Below are 14737 nucleotides of genomic sequence, written 5' to 3' on the forward strand. Positions count from 1 at the left end.
TATTAATCTCAGATTTGAGTCACACATGACAGGAGGAAAAAGTAAGCAGCCATTACGTCAAAGCGCAGAAATAGGCATGAAATAAGTTTGAAGATATACTTTCCAGATGAGAATGAAACTTAAAAAAAGGACGATTGAACACCTAGCAGCAGAGAATAAGATTTCGATTGCCTATGTTATTTTTAACAAAGGGAAGGACACCTGTAATGCCACCTATTCACCAGATTTGCCTCAAACTTAGCCAAATCATCAACAGAATTCAGTGGAAAGAGCGCCATTCTCCTTCAGGAAAGCGCTGATTATTTTTAGTTTATTTTGTGAATAAGGATAATAAAACAAATCCCTCATCTTGGGGTCGACTTGTTTTCCCCCAGCTGTAGTTTGTTTGATATTTTTGAGGTTAGTTAAAACAACGCCCTTGTTTTGGGCAGCTTTTTTATTTAAGGTATTAAAAATTCATTTGTAAAGGAGTTTTTTTTTTTTTAGAGTGAGAGAGGAGTGTTTTTTCTGAGCGCTGGGAGCTGCTGGAGAAGCAGAGAGCTTTGTAATGTACAGTTTTCTGCAGAGAATTTAATGGAATTTCACAGCTCTGTTTGCTGAGATTCATGTGGTATGTTGATTTAGCATGAGTTTTTCCCTTTGTCTCATATGTAATCAGTTATATTCCATTTCATTTCATGACCCTTTCAAGCTGAACAAATGAAGTGATTAGGTAGGAATTCATAGTATTATATGCTCCTCCTATAAGTTTGTTCGCATTCGATGTTTTCTACTGTTTAAGGAGGATTCAGAGTTATTGTCTGCCCTCCTTAACTCCTCACCAGTCTTGCCATCCCGTTTGAAACCAGATTTGGTGTTAAATTGCATGCCTACCTTGCCTCAGTTGACAACTTGTGTAGTCATTATATTTTTCTGTTTGAAGCTGTGATTTTGCCCATGTAGCCCAGAAAAGCCCCGTCATTCCATTAAAAAACCCCAAAAATCATTAAATCCAAACCCCCTATCAATTTACTAGCCTAAAATCTTTATTCTTAATTGGTCAGCCTAATCCTATTGAAAGATCTACCGAATCTGACCCGAGAGAGCCTTCTCATACCTCGTAGGGCTAGCTACGAGGTGAAATGGTTTGATGTAGCCTTGAAGATTTACCTTCCTCAGCCTAGGGTGAAATCTCAAGCGCTAACAGATCCCATACTAACATTCCAGGGTATTGACCCGTAACAGGTTGAGGATACTGAGATCCATAACCGGGTTGAGGGTAGGATTGATAATTGTAAGGTGTAGTTCCCATACTCGGAACATATGACTGACCTTGAGGCGGTTGATAACCTTGACTCGAGTATTGACCTTGAGGTTGATAACCTTGAGGTAAATACTGATACTGGGGTTGACCTTGACCTTGAGGTTGGTACCCTTGAGGTTGATAACTTTGGGGTTGATACCCTTGAGGTTGCCATCCTTGAGGTTGCCATCCTTGAGGTTGATATTGATACTGAGGTTGACCCTGGGGTACATATTGAGGCTGGGGTTGACCTTGAGGCGCGTATTGCACCATAGGTGCATACTGACTTTGAGGTTGCCCCCCAGACACGATTTGTGTACCTTGAGGTTGTCCCCCAGGCGTTAACTGCGGTTGCCCCCCAGGCGGTAATTGGCCACCTTGAGGTTGAGAAACGGGAACTGAACCTGACATCATGTAAATGTCTCCTACACTCAATGGTACATTACCACTGTTTCCAATTAATAACCCACAATCAACGGGTTGAGGAGATGCCCCCGCAAAGGTACCAGAAAGAGATTGATACCCAGTGGGAACAGAAGGACCGCTGTGTAAAAAAGATTCAGGACTTTGAGTAAACACGGACGACTAACCAGTCATATTTACAGGAGTGTAAATACCTCTAGGCGGAAAAGGAGTACGAGGTGGAGAAAAACCTACCCCTGAGTTGTCCAAATAATTGGTTAACGAAAGGTACCAGGTAGTACTTCTAGGAGGACTGTAAAATATGGATTCACGCTCCCTTAGATCAATAGTAAGTTGACCTTCAAGGTTAGAGACACCTATATCCTCCTCTGGAGCAAGTTCTTCTATAGCAATCAAACCAATAGGAAGATTTTCGGTGATAATTCTTTCTATTCTTGGTGAATCAGGGACACTAGAAGTTGGAGTAACAGGTTCGGAAATTTCAGGTTCTTCGCCTGTTTCACTGGCAGATGAAAAACTACCAGCAAGCTCGGAAACTGTAACAGCTTCGGGATTATAACCTGTCTCTAAACTTTGGTAATCTGGATGGACTACCAAGGAAGATTCTCCTTCTTCAGGTGAACCTACTCTACTGTCACTAGGAGGAGTTACAAGGACCTTTAAACCTTCTAAATTACCCGGAATGTCTTCAGGAGATTCACCCCGCGATTTACGGAGTTTTCTTAACAAATCTATTCCGGTAACAATCTCAGGAGACTTGCCCGGAGTCTACGGGACTGTCTCGGTAATTCCGCCACAATTAAAGATTTTTAACTACAACACACGAAAACAAAGTAAAAATTTCAAATCAAACCACCTAAAGTCTTCTAAAGAAGCAAACAAATTTGAAGCACACACCTAAATAATCTAGAGCGTCAAACCACACACAAACAGTAGTCTTCCGGACCAAAAGCGCTAGTTGGTGATGAAATCCAACCTCGCTGGATTCAGTACAGAAATGGCGGGTGGAACAGTTACCCCGGCAACCTGCTTAATGAATAGACCGGCACAAGTTCCTCCACTTTAACCGTTTCGAAGTGAAGTGAACCCCCCGGAAAATCCAAGTGAGTATAACCGACATCTGCTCCAGGTACAGTGGGACCTTCCCTCCACCGTCACCTCGGTAGAACCCTAAAGATTATGGTCACTAAAGTTACCAATCACAACAATTACACCTGGGGGAACAGTCTAAACTCCGACAGCACGCAAGGGCAGAGTAACAAGCTCCAATCCCCTTACCGGTTCCTTGACAACAATCCAAGGTTTACCGATAAGTGACCCCTGGCTCCTCGACAATGGTTAATCCGAGGTTTACCGTTTGTAATACATACTGTCTGGCGTCATTCCCAACGAGGGGGGAATGATCCCCTCACTGGTTCGGACACGAGCTCGTGCTTCTCCTTTAAGAGGAGCTTTCCCAGAGTATAACTGAAACAATTGGATTTATTCTACTCAAGATAAACTATCCGTTTGGTTTTGTAGTCTTGGAGAGTTAAGTACTCACCTACTCCAAGACCCTAGCCTAAGCTATGTTGGTGTTTCAGAGCCCTAGAAAAATAAAAATTACTAGATTGATTTTAATTTAAGCGTTACTTTTAAGGTTGTTTCTTAAGTCAAAAGGTGATGGAAGTGAAACCAGTGGTGTGTTGACTCGACTCGAAACCACTACAAAATGCACCTAGAATGATTTACCCACTACTTTACTTTTTCGATGAATTGTTTAACTAAAAAGTTGAGAGAATGCACTTTTTATAAAAGCAACTTCTTAATTAAGGACAATCAAAGAAACAATTCGTTTGTCTTTTCCAAGCATAAAAACATGACCACTCTTTACTTGCACGAAAAAATTCTTTTTCTCTTTCAAAAACAAAAGCTACTTGAAACAAGACTTTTAAAGAAGATGTTTTTATATTTTCCTATTTAACGAAAAACATAAATCTATTTTAATAAAAATCAATTGCAAACTATGAAATCTATGAAAATTCACTCAGAAACAAAACAAATCAAAAGGAAATTACCCTAATTAATCCTAATGAGGCAAAGCCAACAATGATTATTCTAAGGTGTTTTACTTGATCACAATCAAATCAAGGACTAGCTTATTGCAGAACCAAAAACTAGTCAAAACAAAACTCTAATCTTTTTGTTCTTTTGTAAAATGGAAATCAACACTTTATAAACAAGTAATTCGAAATTTGACCCAAAAGACAACTTAAATGGCAAGCTGCTCACACAAGGAGACTTTACGACAGGCCCGACTTCTAAGAAGGCTGACAAACCAGAGAGATCTAAGGTTGGACAACTTTCTACCGTCAAAGTCACTACAGGACCTATTCAAAAATCAAACCCTAGGCCTAAACTTCGTTGAAATCCACTAAAACACTCAAAGCTCACAAAACAAGTTCAGGTGAAAATTTTTGACAGTGTACTAAAGGATCTGGGCAGAAAACACTAAGAAAAATCAAAATCTAAAAGCAATTAAAGCAAAAAATGGAATTTTCCTAAATTCTACAGGAAGACGCAGGCAACCCGTTATAACAGGCGCGGGCCCGCTCTGTGCAAACGGCAACAGCGCGTCCAAAGACGCACTGTGCAGAACTCAGAGGGTGCGTCTCTCTGGAAAACTTAAGAAAAACCAAATCTAACTAAATCTAAAGCTAAGCCACCCAAATACTAATTCTCACAGTCAAAAACCAGAAAATAAAAATGATTTTCTCAGGGCAAAGTTCACACAAAGGAAAAGACTTTCTCATTAATGGATTCCCCAGCGGAGTCGCCAATTTGTCGTGGCGGAAAAAGTCGTTTGTGCGGGCACAACTGACCTCCCTAGGAGTCTAAACTCTCTAGCGACAAACAAGACAAAATGGAGTGATCTTTCTCTAAATATACCTTTTAAAACATGAAAACTACAAGTGTTTAGGCTTACCTTATTCCAAAACGTTGTTGTTGTAGTCCGTCCTTGCCGATCCGGATGAGCTCCTCCTTCACATCAATTCCTGCAACCACAAACAATCAAACAATTACCAAGCACTTGCATTTCATATAATAAAACATATATTCAACATGCAGACCAAGGAACACATGAAATAACTCATTAACACAAGCTATTGAGAAAAATAAACCAGTTTGTATTAATAACGAAACAAAGAAACTCTTACAACCTGGCCTTGGTGTTGTGCAAGTTCCTCCCAGGGTCCATCAAGGGTTTTCCTCTACTTTGACAAAGCTCACCCACTTCCAAGTAGAATCAAGCAAAGACAATCTCTCCTCACAAGGTTCTAAATGGGAGTCCTAATTCCTGCAGCATTTACCCAAAGAAAATGTATAGCTTCAACCTCCCCTCCTTCTGGCTCAATGCCTTTATTTATAGTGCTGTAAAGAGGTTATTCAGGTCCACCATCAATGGGATAATCCCCCTCTTTGGGTGGGATAGCTCCCTTATTGATGGGATAAGTTCCCCCTTAATAGAGATACATGAACCAACTGGAGGCGCATCCATTTCATCAAACCGACCTCTAGAAAGTTCTAGAAGTAACCATAAGTAACTTTTTTAAGATGAAACTTGTGCATTTTGCCTTTTACAGAAGGACGCACCTATCCTTTGACATACAGAGCGTCCAAAGACGCAGACTTTGTGAACATTGTGAGCGTCCCCGCAGGTAAGGCTTGAGAGAACCTACGTCCCCAGAGATAAACACATTTTTTACAAGACTTTCTCTCTTCTTTGAGTTTGAGATGGATAGCAGAGGCATAAGACTTGCCTAAAAAGGGTAGTATGACTGTTGATTTGAGCCATACTAACTGTAAGTAGTCATGGTGACATTTTTTAGTGTAACAAGAGCATGCAAGAAACATGGATTCTTCCTAGACTGAAGAAAACATACACTGTGAAATGTCTACCCAAAATTGAGAATAGAAGTTATGGATTCTGCCTTTCAGACTTGTATACATTCACATAAAGAGAATGAAATGATGAAATGTAATGAAAATTACATTCTAACACATGAAAACATAAGAAAAACTGAAGTGAACATCATACCACATGAATCCCAAAGAAATAGCTGCAACTTTTCATTAATCTCCTGTTAAAACTAATACAAAATGATGTCTACTCAAAGCCTAAGCATCCAACTGAGTCTAACCCTTTATAATGAGAAAGAAAAAGAAGATATAGACCCCAAACAACTAATCCTAAGCTCAAGGGGTCGAATCCATGAGAAGAGGGGCTGTTTTTAACAAGATTTGAACTGCTAACAAGAAAATAGGATGGTCAAAGCGACTCATCCCTAACCCAAACAAACTAACACATTACACCTCGTGAACTTGTTTTACCTGATGAATCTACCTTAGTAAGCTCTAGAAGCATCATAATTACATTCAACTGGTCAATTACAAGGATAAAATCATGATTTTCCAAGGTGAAAATGAAAGCTGGGACAAAACAGTGAAAAATTGGACAATGTGTCAAACGCGCAGCACTAGTGCTAGATGTGCAGCGCCAATGCCAAGCGTACCCTTCAACTTTAGCTGCACTTTTGGAGGCCTTCCCGATGTCCAAATTAGGGCCACAATAGCTTGTTGGAAAGCTCTGCCTATATAATTTCCAAAACATCTTGAATTTTGGCATTTGGAGTTCATTTTCCCTATCAAAAGTTAATTATCCCAACCCTCCTCAGCGCGTAGCGCCCAGGCCAAAAAAAAGGGCAGAAATGTCATTTTTGGAGTGTTTTTTGACCTTTTTCCTAACCAGTTCTCCTCCAAATCCTTAGAAAAAGTATAGGGTGTATATAATCATCACTATAAACCCAAAAAAGTTGACCTTTTGCTGATTAGATGCCTCAAAAGAGATAGCATTTGCCTTCCATGACTGTGCAAACAATGGACTGAAAAACATAGAAACTTCTTCCAAATTCGAAAATGATCCATCATGCCCAAAAATGTGTTTCTATGACTAATAAAATATTAGAGGCATGTAGGGATGCCTCAACAAGCATTTCAGGTCTCCTCCTCTCCTATTACTTGGTCAATTTGTCAATTTTCTCATGAGCGCTTTTTAGCTTGCTCCTTGCCACTTGGTTCCTCCGTGCATAATACTTGGCCATCTTCCTTTGTATCTCAAAATCTCTGTTTGCTTTGTCCAAGAGGGTATCCAAGCATGTGTTCACCTTCTCAAGCAAAGACTCTCTGTTCTCAGCACTGTCCTTGACCAATTTCTCATTTAAAGTGAGTTTCTCCTCCAATTCTGCCTCTTTTTTTTCTTTCAAGCTCTAAGGCCTTTTTCAATCCTCTTGTTTTTGGCCTTTTTATTTATCATTGTTGATCATCCGGCTCCCCATAATCTCCATAAGCCTCATCAAGCTGAAATTTCGCTTTCTCAGCTTCCCTCTTTGCCTTGATGTACTTGATTTGCATCAACTCCTGCTTATCCTCTAGCTGCTTGTTCTCTTGATCATAAAAGGAGATAACATATTGGGCTCTTTGTAAATTAACATCAATCTCCCTTATTTTGGCATCATTTTCTCTCAAGGCAGCTCGAGAAGATTTGTTTCCCTCCTCATCACTAGTGTCCACAATGAGAAATTCCTTTTCAATGTCATGCTCCTCATGTTGCTGTTTGACCTCTGCTTCTTCTACCATTTTCTCCTTCCCTTTAACCTGTAATGTTGATGATGAAGGCAAGGCCCCTCCCACTTTCCGTGGGATAAACACCTACCTATTTCCCCTCTGATAGGCGAAAACAAATGGTTGCAAACTGCTCCTATGTGGTATACTAGTATGACCATTCTCAGTGTGTACATCATGTCCCTTACTGTCATTATGCTTATCATGTCCCTCATCACTGTCAACATATCTAGTGGGTGAATGAATGGCTACATGAAATGGTGATGTAGATGGTGTGGAGGTGTCACATGACAAATGACCTATTGAAGATGAATGATAAGAAGGCTGTGGTATATGAGAAGAAGTAGATGATTGAGCAGAGGATGATGGAGGAATGTGGGGAGCTGTCTGAGTAGGTGGTTCATTGAATATCTCATTAGCTATGAAGGCCTCCCAAGTAATGCCTAGTTGATATAACTGATGGAGAACTATCATTTTGATAAGAGAATGATGGAAAATACTATGCATATGATGAGTTGGGTCCCTTTTCTAAGCAATATGTGCCATCTTGTCAATACTCATGAAAAGGTAATATGGAAAATTAAGCATTCTTACCCTGGTAAAGTGCATGAGAAGCCTGATGTGGTATGAGTATAGTTGAGAAAACCTACCCTCACATGTGAAATACCTCATGATGATCTTCATTAATGGCACATTCTTGTGCAAAAGATAAGAGAAAGGGAAAATTATTTTCTTATCATTTCTGGACCTTGTTTTAAGATATGGCTCATAAAAACTGTGATGCAGCTCTTTTTTCTTGAACCATTCCTCTCTTGCATTTGGAATTCTAGTGGCCTATTATATGATGGCTGAATATATAATGAATGTGACCCCAACTAAAGTGACCTGGTTGTTTTGCAAATTGAGGATGAACTACTGATGAAAATTCACCGTCTCAACCTTTTGGCAAAACTCTAAACAACCCATGTGCGTGAAACATGATACTACAAGTGGTGATGTCATATGTTCTGTTGTATCAATGGGTTCAAATCTAATAATTCTCCCTCCTTTCTTGGTTGGCCTCCTGGGCTGTCTTTCAACTTCTTCTGAACTACTGTATTTTGCCATGCTTTATAGGTGAAACTTTGAGGAACTAATATATGTGCCAATATGAGTGAAAGAGTGAGGAGGTGGAGTGAAATACAATGAGGTTGATTGGAATGTGACAAAGTATAAAAAGTACTGCAACTTTGGTAAAAGAAGTGATTTTGGAAGCATGCAAGGGAGCCTTGCTAGGGTTTCAAATTTTAGAGTGCCAATTTGCTTAATTGATGGAGAAAAAGAGATGCTAGGCCACTTACTTGTTGAATGCAGGTAGTTGAAGCCATTGTGGCTTTGAGCAGATGGAGGAAATGATGTTTTGGCACCCCTAGGATTTGCTAGGCTCCTCTGGCCAAACGTGTAGCACCTTCTCCCAATGTGCAGCACCCTCAGAAAGTGCGCCCTTCACCCTACAAGTGCGCAACACCGTTAAATTTAACTCAGGCTCAAACTGGCAAATGCGCCCTTGACCCTATAGGCGCGCATCACCTTCTCCCAGCGTGCAGTGCCCTCAACAAATGTGCTCTTCTGATTTTTTCCTCCTTCACTTAATCTCCTCTTTTGTTAGGGTCCCACCCTAACCCCCTTATTTATGTAATAGGATCGAGTCATAGTTATAGTTAAGTAAAGAGTCAATAAAGGCCATATTAATAATTGTAAGTGGTTAACCCGCATTTAATGACGGGACCACAGTTAGTTGCAAATGGGCCATGGTATTAGATAGTTGGCATTAATAAGAACCATGGTATTTCCCCATGGTATTGCATGTATGAATCCTATATAAAGGATAGGGACTCCCTGCGAGGAGCATCGTGTCTTATTTTGTAATCGAGCTCAGCTCTATTGGAGGTTGCCCCCTCGAAGAGGCAAGTGAACATTGCTTTCCGAATAATAAAATACTTGCTATTATTTCTCACAGTTCTATGTTCTGGGTATATTGCTTCACATATTTGGTATTTGAGTATTGTCTTGCAGGTTAAGAGCATAACAAGTGGTATCAGAGCGCTTTCCAAGGCCTGTGGATCTCCAATTTTAGCCAAAAAAATTTGGCCAGAGACATGTTCCGACGTCTTTAAACCACTGGATCTATCGTTGAGCGCATAAACCTGCAGATTTGGGGAGGCATGCACGCAGGAAATACAAGAGGTGGTCATGCTTGTTGGACTCCCTTCTAACCCCTGTGGGTAACCCTTCGAGTATTTTCACATTAGATAGAACCGCGCACGGACTGTCTTCCAAGTACCCTCTGGGTATATCGGAAGCCCCCATAGCTCCCTTGAAACCTCGCCATAGATAAACCTTCGGCCGTCTTACTGCTACAGTACACCGAGAACAGCACTCGAAGAGATTACTCACCCATACGATAGGGTAGTTGGGTTGTACGGCTAAGGGTACGGTTGATCCTCCTTAGTTAGTGCCCTGAAAAATTGGGTCGAGTACTACTATCAGACCCTTATGTATATTGTGATCTGTAGCACCTGACACTCCTTGAGACCATAGTTCCCTTCTCTATTTTTGGATCACACATAATTTATGCCAGATCAGATCTCACAAGTGGGGTTTTGCAACAGCAGTAATCAGTCCCGCAGTTTAGATTTATCAGAACAACCATACAGATCTATTAGATCCGTAGCAGATCCACAGTAGCAATTTGTTCTGAGGTTCAGATCTATCCGATCAGCCATTCAGATCTATCCGATCAGCCATTCAGATCTCTCAGATCCATTAGATCCACCATCCAGATCTGAGTAGTTGTGTGGGTTCCTATACCTGGGCATGATTTTCGCAGGACTTTTGGCAGCAGTGACATTTTTGGGATTCGGCTACTGCAGTATTACTAAGCAAGGAGTAAAACTCCATTAGGAGTTTTCAAAAAAAAGAGTCTGAGACCCCCCGGGGTGCTTATTGGTGACTTAGCCCATCAGAATCAGGACGATGAGCTGAGCAAGGTGGTACCATTCAATTGTTAGAGCCAAAAAATTCAGGCAGTCCCAAAATTTCCAATACATCGGATCGGTGCATGGTAGAAACTAGAGCTCAAGCTATGGTGAATGAGAAGATCGACAAACTTGAAGCATCCTTGAAAGAAATCCAAGACCAGCTGAAGCAAATAACTACAACTCTCTCTATGGGCAAGTCGGAATCCCGCGAGGAGGCATGTGTTGGCAATGAACACAGTGAGGGTGAGTCTAGCCACTCTCTTCACCTCTGGGGCACCCATCAACAATTCCGTCTGTGACCACCCAAGCTGGACATGAATAAATTTGATGGCTCTCACCCAGCAGCATGGATAGAACAAATGCAGTAATATTTCAATATGAATTACATCCTGGATAATGCCACTCAGCTTAGTGTGGGGAGCATGTACTTGGACAATGAAAGATGGCAATGGCGGCAATGGCATCAATGTTGCTATGGAAGGCCCTTGACTTGGACACGTTCAAAAAAGTGCTTATGGATCGCTTTGACAATGACTCTGCTTTTTTGGGTCATCTCACTAAGTTCCGATAGACTAGAACAGTAGATGAATATATTACAGCCTTTGAAGCCTTAGCTTTCCGCACTTTAGGTCTACAAGATGAGTTCTACATGGAATGTTTTATCAGTGGTCTTAAAGAGGCCATACAAGCTCACGTCCAGCTGCACCACCCTCCAACATGGCTGGAGGCTTGCAAGATAGCTCGTGAAGTAGAACGTGCGTTAGCAGCCCAGTCCAATTGCCTAAATTTCACTGCCAAGGGTCGCCTCCCACAGGCTCACAACACTACCCAAACGCTTAAGGTTCAAAAGGTGTCACCTACAAAATGGCGGAAAGAAGAAAGCAGGGCTTATGTTACTACTGTGATGAAAAATACTCCCCAGGGCATAAATGCAAGGAACCCAATTTTTTTCAAATTGATGCTGCTGATCACAGCTCATCAGAGGAAGCCCCACCACTTGAGGAACCAGTGGAGGAAGAAGAGGACAACCAGAAGGGAAATGTACCTGAAGAACCAGTTATTTCGTTGCATGCTTTGGCAGGGATTTCTTTGCCTCAAACTCTCAAAATCAGAGGTATTACTAAGCATCGCCCAGTAGTAGTCTTGATTGATAGTGGAAGTACACATAATTTTATCCATCAAAGAGTCGCGGAAGCAGTGCATTGTTTTGTACGAGAAGTTTCTAACTTCCAAGTCCAAATTGCTGATGGGGGAACAATGAAATGTGAAGGCTGCTGTGAAAATGTCAAACTTCAAATGGGGGATTATCAGTTAAAGACCCACATGTTTTCCATACACATGGGAGGGTGCGACATTTTCCTAGATGCTGAATGGCTTCGCACACTTGGCCCAATCACAATGGATTTCTAGGAGTTATATATGAGCTTTAAGCAAAACAACCACACACATACCCTCCGCAGACTCTAGGCGGGAGCTCCCTCTATCATCAGCTCACATCGGATGGAAAATTGTTGAAAAAGGGCCATCATGGAGTTATAGCTCAATTTAATGCCATCCAGGCCTTCGAACCCAATTCTCTTCTGATTCATCCTGAGATGCAACAGATCTTAAATAACCATCTGCCAGTCTTTGAAAAGCCTCACGAGCTTCCATCCTCGATAGGGGAACATGATCATAGCATCACTTTGGTCCCAGGGGCCCAACCACCAAATGTGTGCCCATATAGATATCCATTCGCCCAAAAGAATGAAATAGAAAAAATAATCAAGGAACTTTTGGAAGCAAGCGTCATTCGTCCCAACATTAGTCCTTATTCATCACCGGTGGTCATGGTGCTCAAGAAATATGGGGAATGGCGTATGTGTCCAGACTTCAGGGCCCTCAATAAGTTGACAGTCAAAGATAAATTTCCCATCCCAGTTGTTGATGATTTTCTGGATGAACTAAATGGGGCTCAATTCTTCACTAAGCTTGATCTTCGCTGAGGCTGCCACCAAATTCGCATGAAAGAAGTCGACATTCCAAAGACTACTTTCAGAACTCATGAAGGCCATTAGCAGTTCCTGGTCATGCCATTCGGTCTTTGTAATGCCCCATCTACTTTTTAGAACCTTATGAACCACCTGCTCAAACCATATCTCAGAAAATTTGTCCTTGTTTTCTTCAATGACATCCTCATCTACAGTCGCACTTGGGCCGCACATCTTCAGAATGTAGATCTGCTCTTGCAACTGCTCCGCAAGCATAATTTTTTTGTTAAGATGTCCAAGTGTTCTTTTGGCATGGAAGAAGTTGAGTATCTGGGCCACATTGTGGGCCATGAAGGTGTCAGGGTGGACCCCAAAATGATCCAGGCAATGCAGGATTGGCCTCAACCTAAGACCTTGAAGAGCCTGAGAGGATTTTTGGGTCTCACGGGTTACTATCACAAATTTGTCTGCAATTATGGTCGCATTGCAAGGCCCCTCACTCACCTTCTCAAGAAAAAATTGTTCCTCTGGAATGATGAAGCACAACAGGCCTTTACAGCTCTCAAAAATGCCATGTGCTCCACTCCAGTCTTAGCACTACCCGACTTCACCAAATCTTTTGTCATTGAATGTGATGCTTCGGGTACGGGTATTGGGGCAGTATTAATGTAGGAAGGTCAACCCTTGGCCTTCACAAGCCAACAACTAAGTGGGAAGAATCTGGGACAATCTACCTATGAGAAGGAGATGATGGCCATCTTACATGCAGTAGATACCTAGCGACCTTACTTATTGGGGAGACGCTTCCAAATCCGCACAAACCATCAAAGTCTTAAATATTTTTTGGAGCAATGCCTATCCTCACCACAACAAAATAAATGGCTCGCCAAAATGCTGGGATATGATTATGAGATAATTTACAAGAAAGGGCACGAAAATATTGTAGCAGATGCATTATCTCGCCAATTTGAGGAGGAAGGTACCATGCTCGCAATTTCCCTTCCCATTCCAGAATGGATTGAAGAGGCTCGTAGGGAATGGTTTTCACATCCCTAGCTATCCCAACTCATTACTCAATTGCAGGCGGATCCAAATTCCACCAAGGGCTACTCGTGGCAGGATGAGATTCTTTTCTACAAGGATTGAGTCGTAATATCACCAATATCCACCCTCAAAAGCCGCATTTTGGCGGAGTTGCACTCAACCCCCATTGTAGGACATTCAGGCTTTCAGAAGATGTATTCTCTCACTCAAAGATCATTTTTTTCAATAGGCATGAAAAAAGACATTCTTACTTTTGTAGCGGAATGCGATGTCTGTCAGCACCACAAAGGAGAGACAGTCAAAGCACCAGGCACATTACAACCATTGCCCATCCTAGCATCAATATGGACAGAGGTTTCTATGGATTTTATTACAGGTCTTCCAAAGTCAGGAAACAAGTCAGTCATCATGGTGGTTGTGGACAGACTTTCTAAGTATGCTCATTTTTTCGCCCTACCCCACCCTTTTACACTGACTTTGGTCGCTCAATCTTTCATGGATCAGATCTTCAAATTGCATAGCATGCCCACTTCCATTGTGTTTGATCATGACCCGGTATTCACCAATAATTTTTGGCAGGAACTCTTCAGGCTACAAGGTACCCAACTAAAACTCAGTACTTCCTATCATCCACAAACTGATGGTCAAACTGAAGCAGTCAACAAATGTCTGGAAACCTACCTTAGGTGTTTCACTTCAGAAAAACAACATCTCTGGGTACAGTGGTTACCTCTAGCTGAATGGTGGTATAACACCAACTATCATGCTACCACCAAAATGACTCCATATGAAGCAGTTTATGGTCAACTCCCTCCTTCCCCTACTTCTTATATCAAGGGGTGCTCAAAGGTACAAGCAGTGGATCAACTCCTACAGAACTGCACAACCATAATCGCCCATCTTAGAGAGAATCTTCATCAAGCTCAAAATCGCATGAAGCAACAGGTAGATCAGCATCGCTCAAAATGCCAATTTCAAGAAGGGATCAGGTATTTTTGAGGCTGCAACCATATAAGCAAACATCACTCAAAGAAAAGGGTTGTCAGAAACTATCTCCAAAATTTTACGGACTATATCAAGTACTTCAACGCATTGGAGAAGTGGCCTACAAGCTAGCTTTGCCACCCACTGCAAAAATCCATCCAGTTTTCCATGTCTCATGCCTCAAGAAAGTGATTGGGAACAATTGCAGAATTCAAACCAGTCTACCTGAACTAGATGAAGAAGGGTCAATATGGCTCCAACCTAAACAGGTCTTGGACACACGAGAATGGCACTTGCATGGCTTCATGATCAAGGAAGTCCTCGTCAAGTGGAAAGACACCTTTCCGGAAGAT

The sequence above is a fragment of the Pinus tabuliformis genome, chromosome 4_2 (genome assembly GCF_031772625.1).
Source record: "Pinus tabuliformis cultivar Carrire ecotype Pingquan chromosome 4_2, CPIR1, whole genome shotgun sequence".
In the NCBI taxonomy this organism is placed as follows: domain Eukaryota; kingdom Viridiplantae; phylum Streptophyta; class Pinopsida; order Pinales; family Pinaceae; genus Pinus; species Pinus tabuliformis.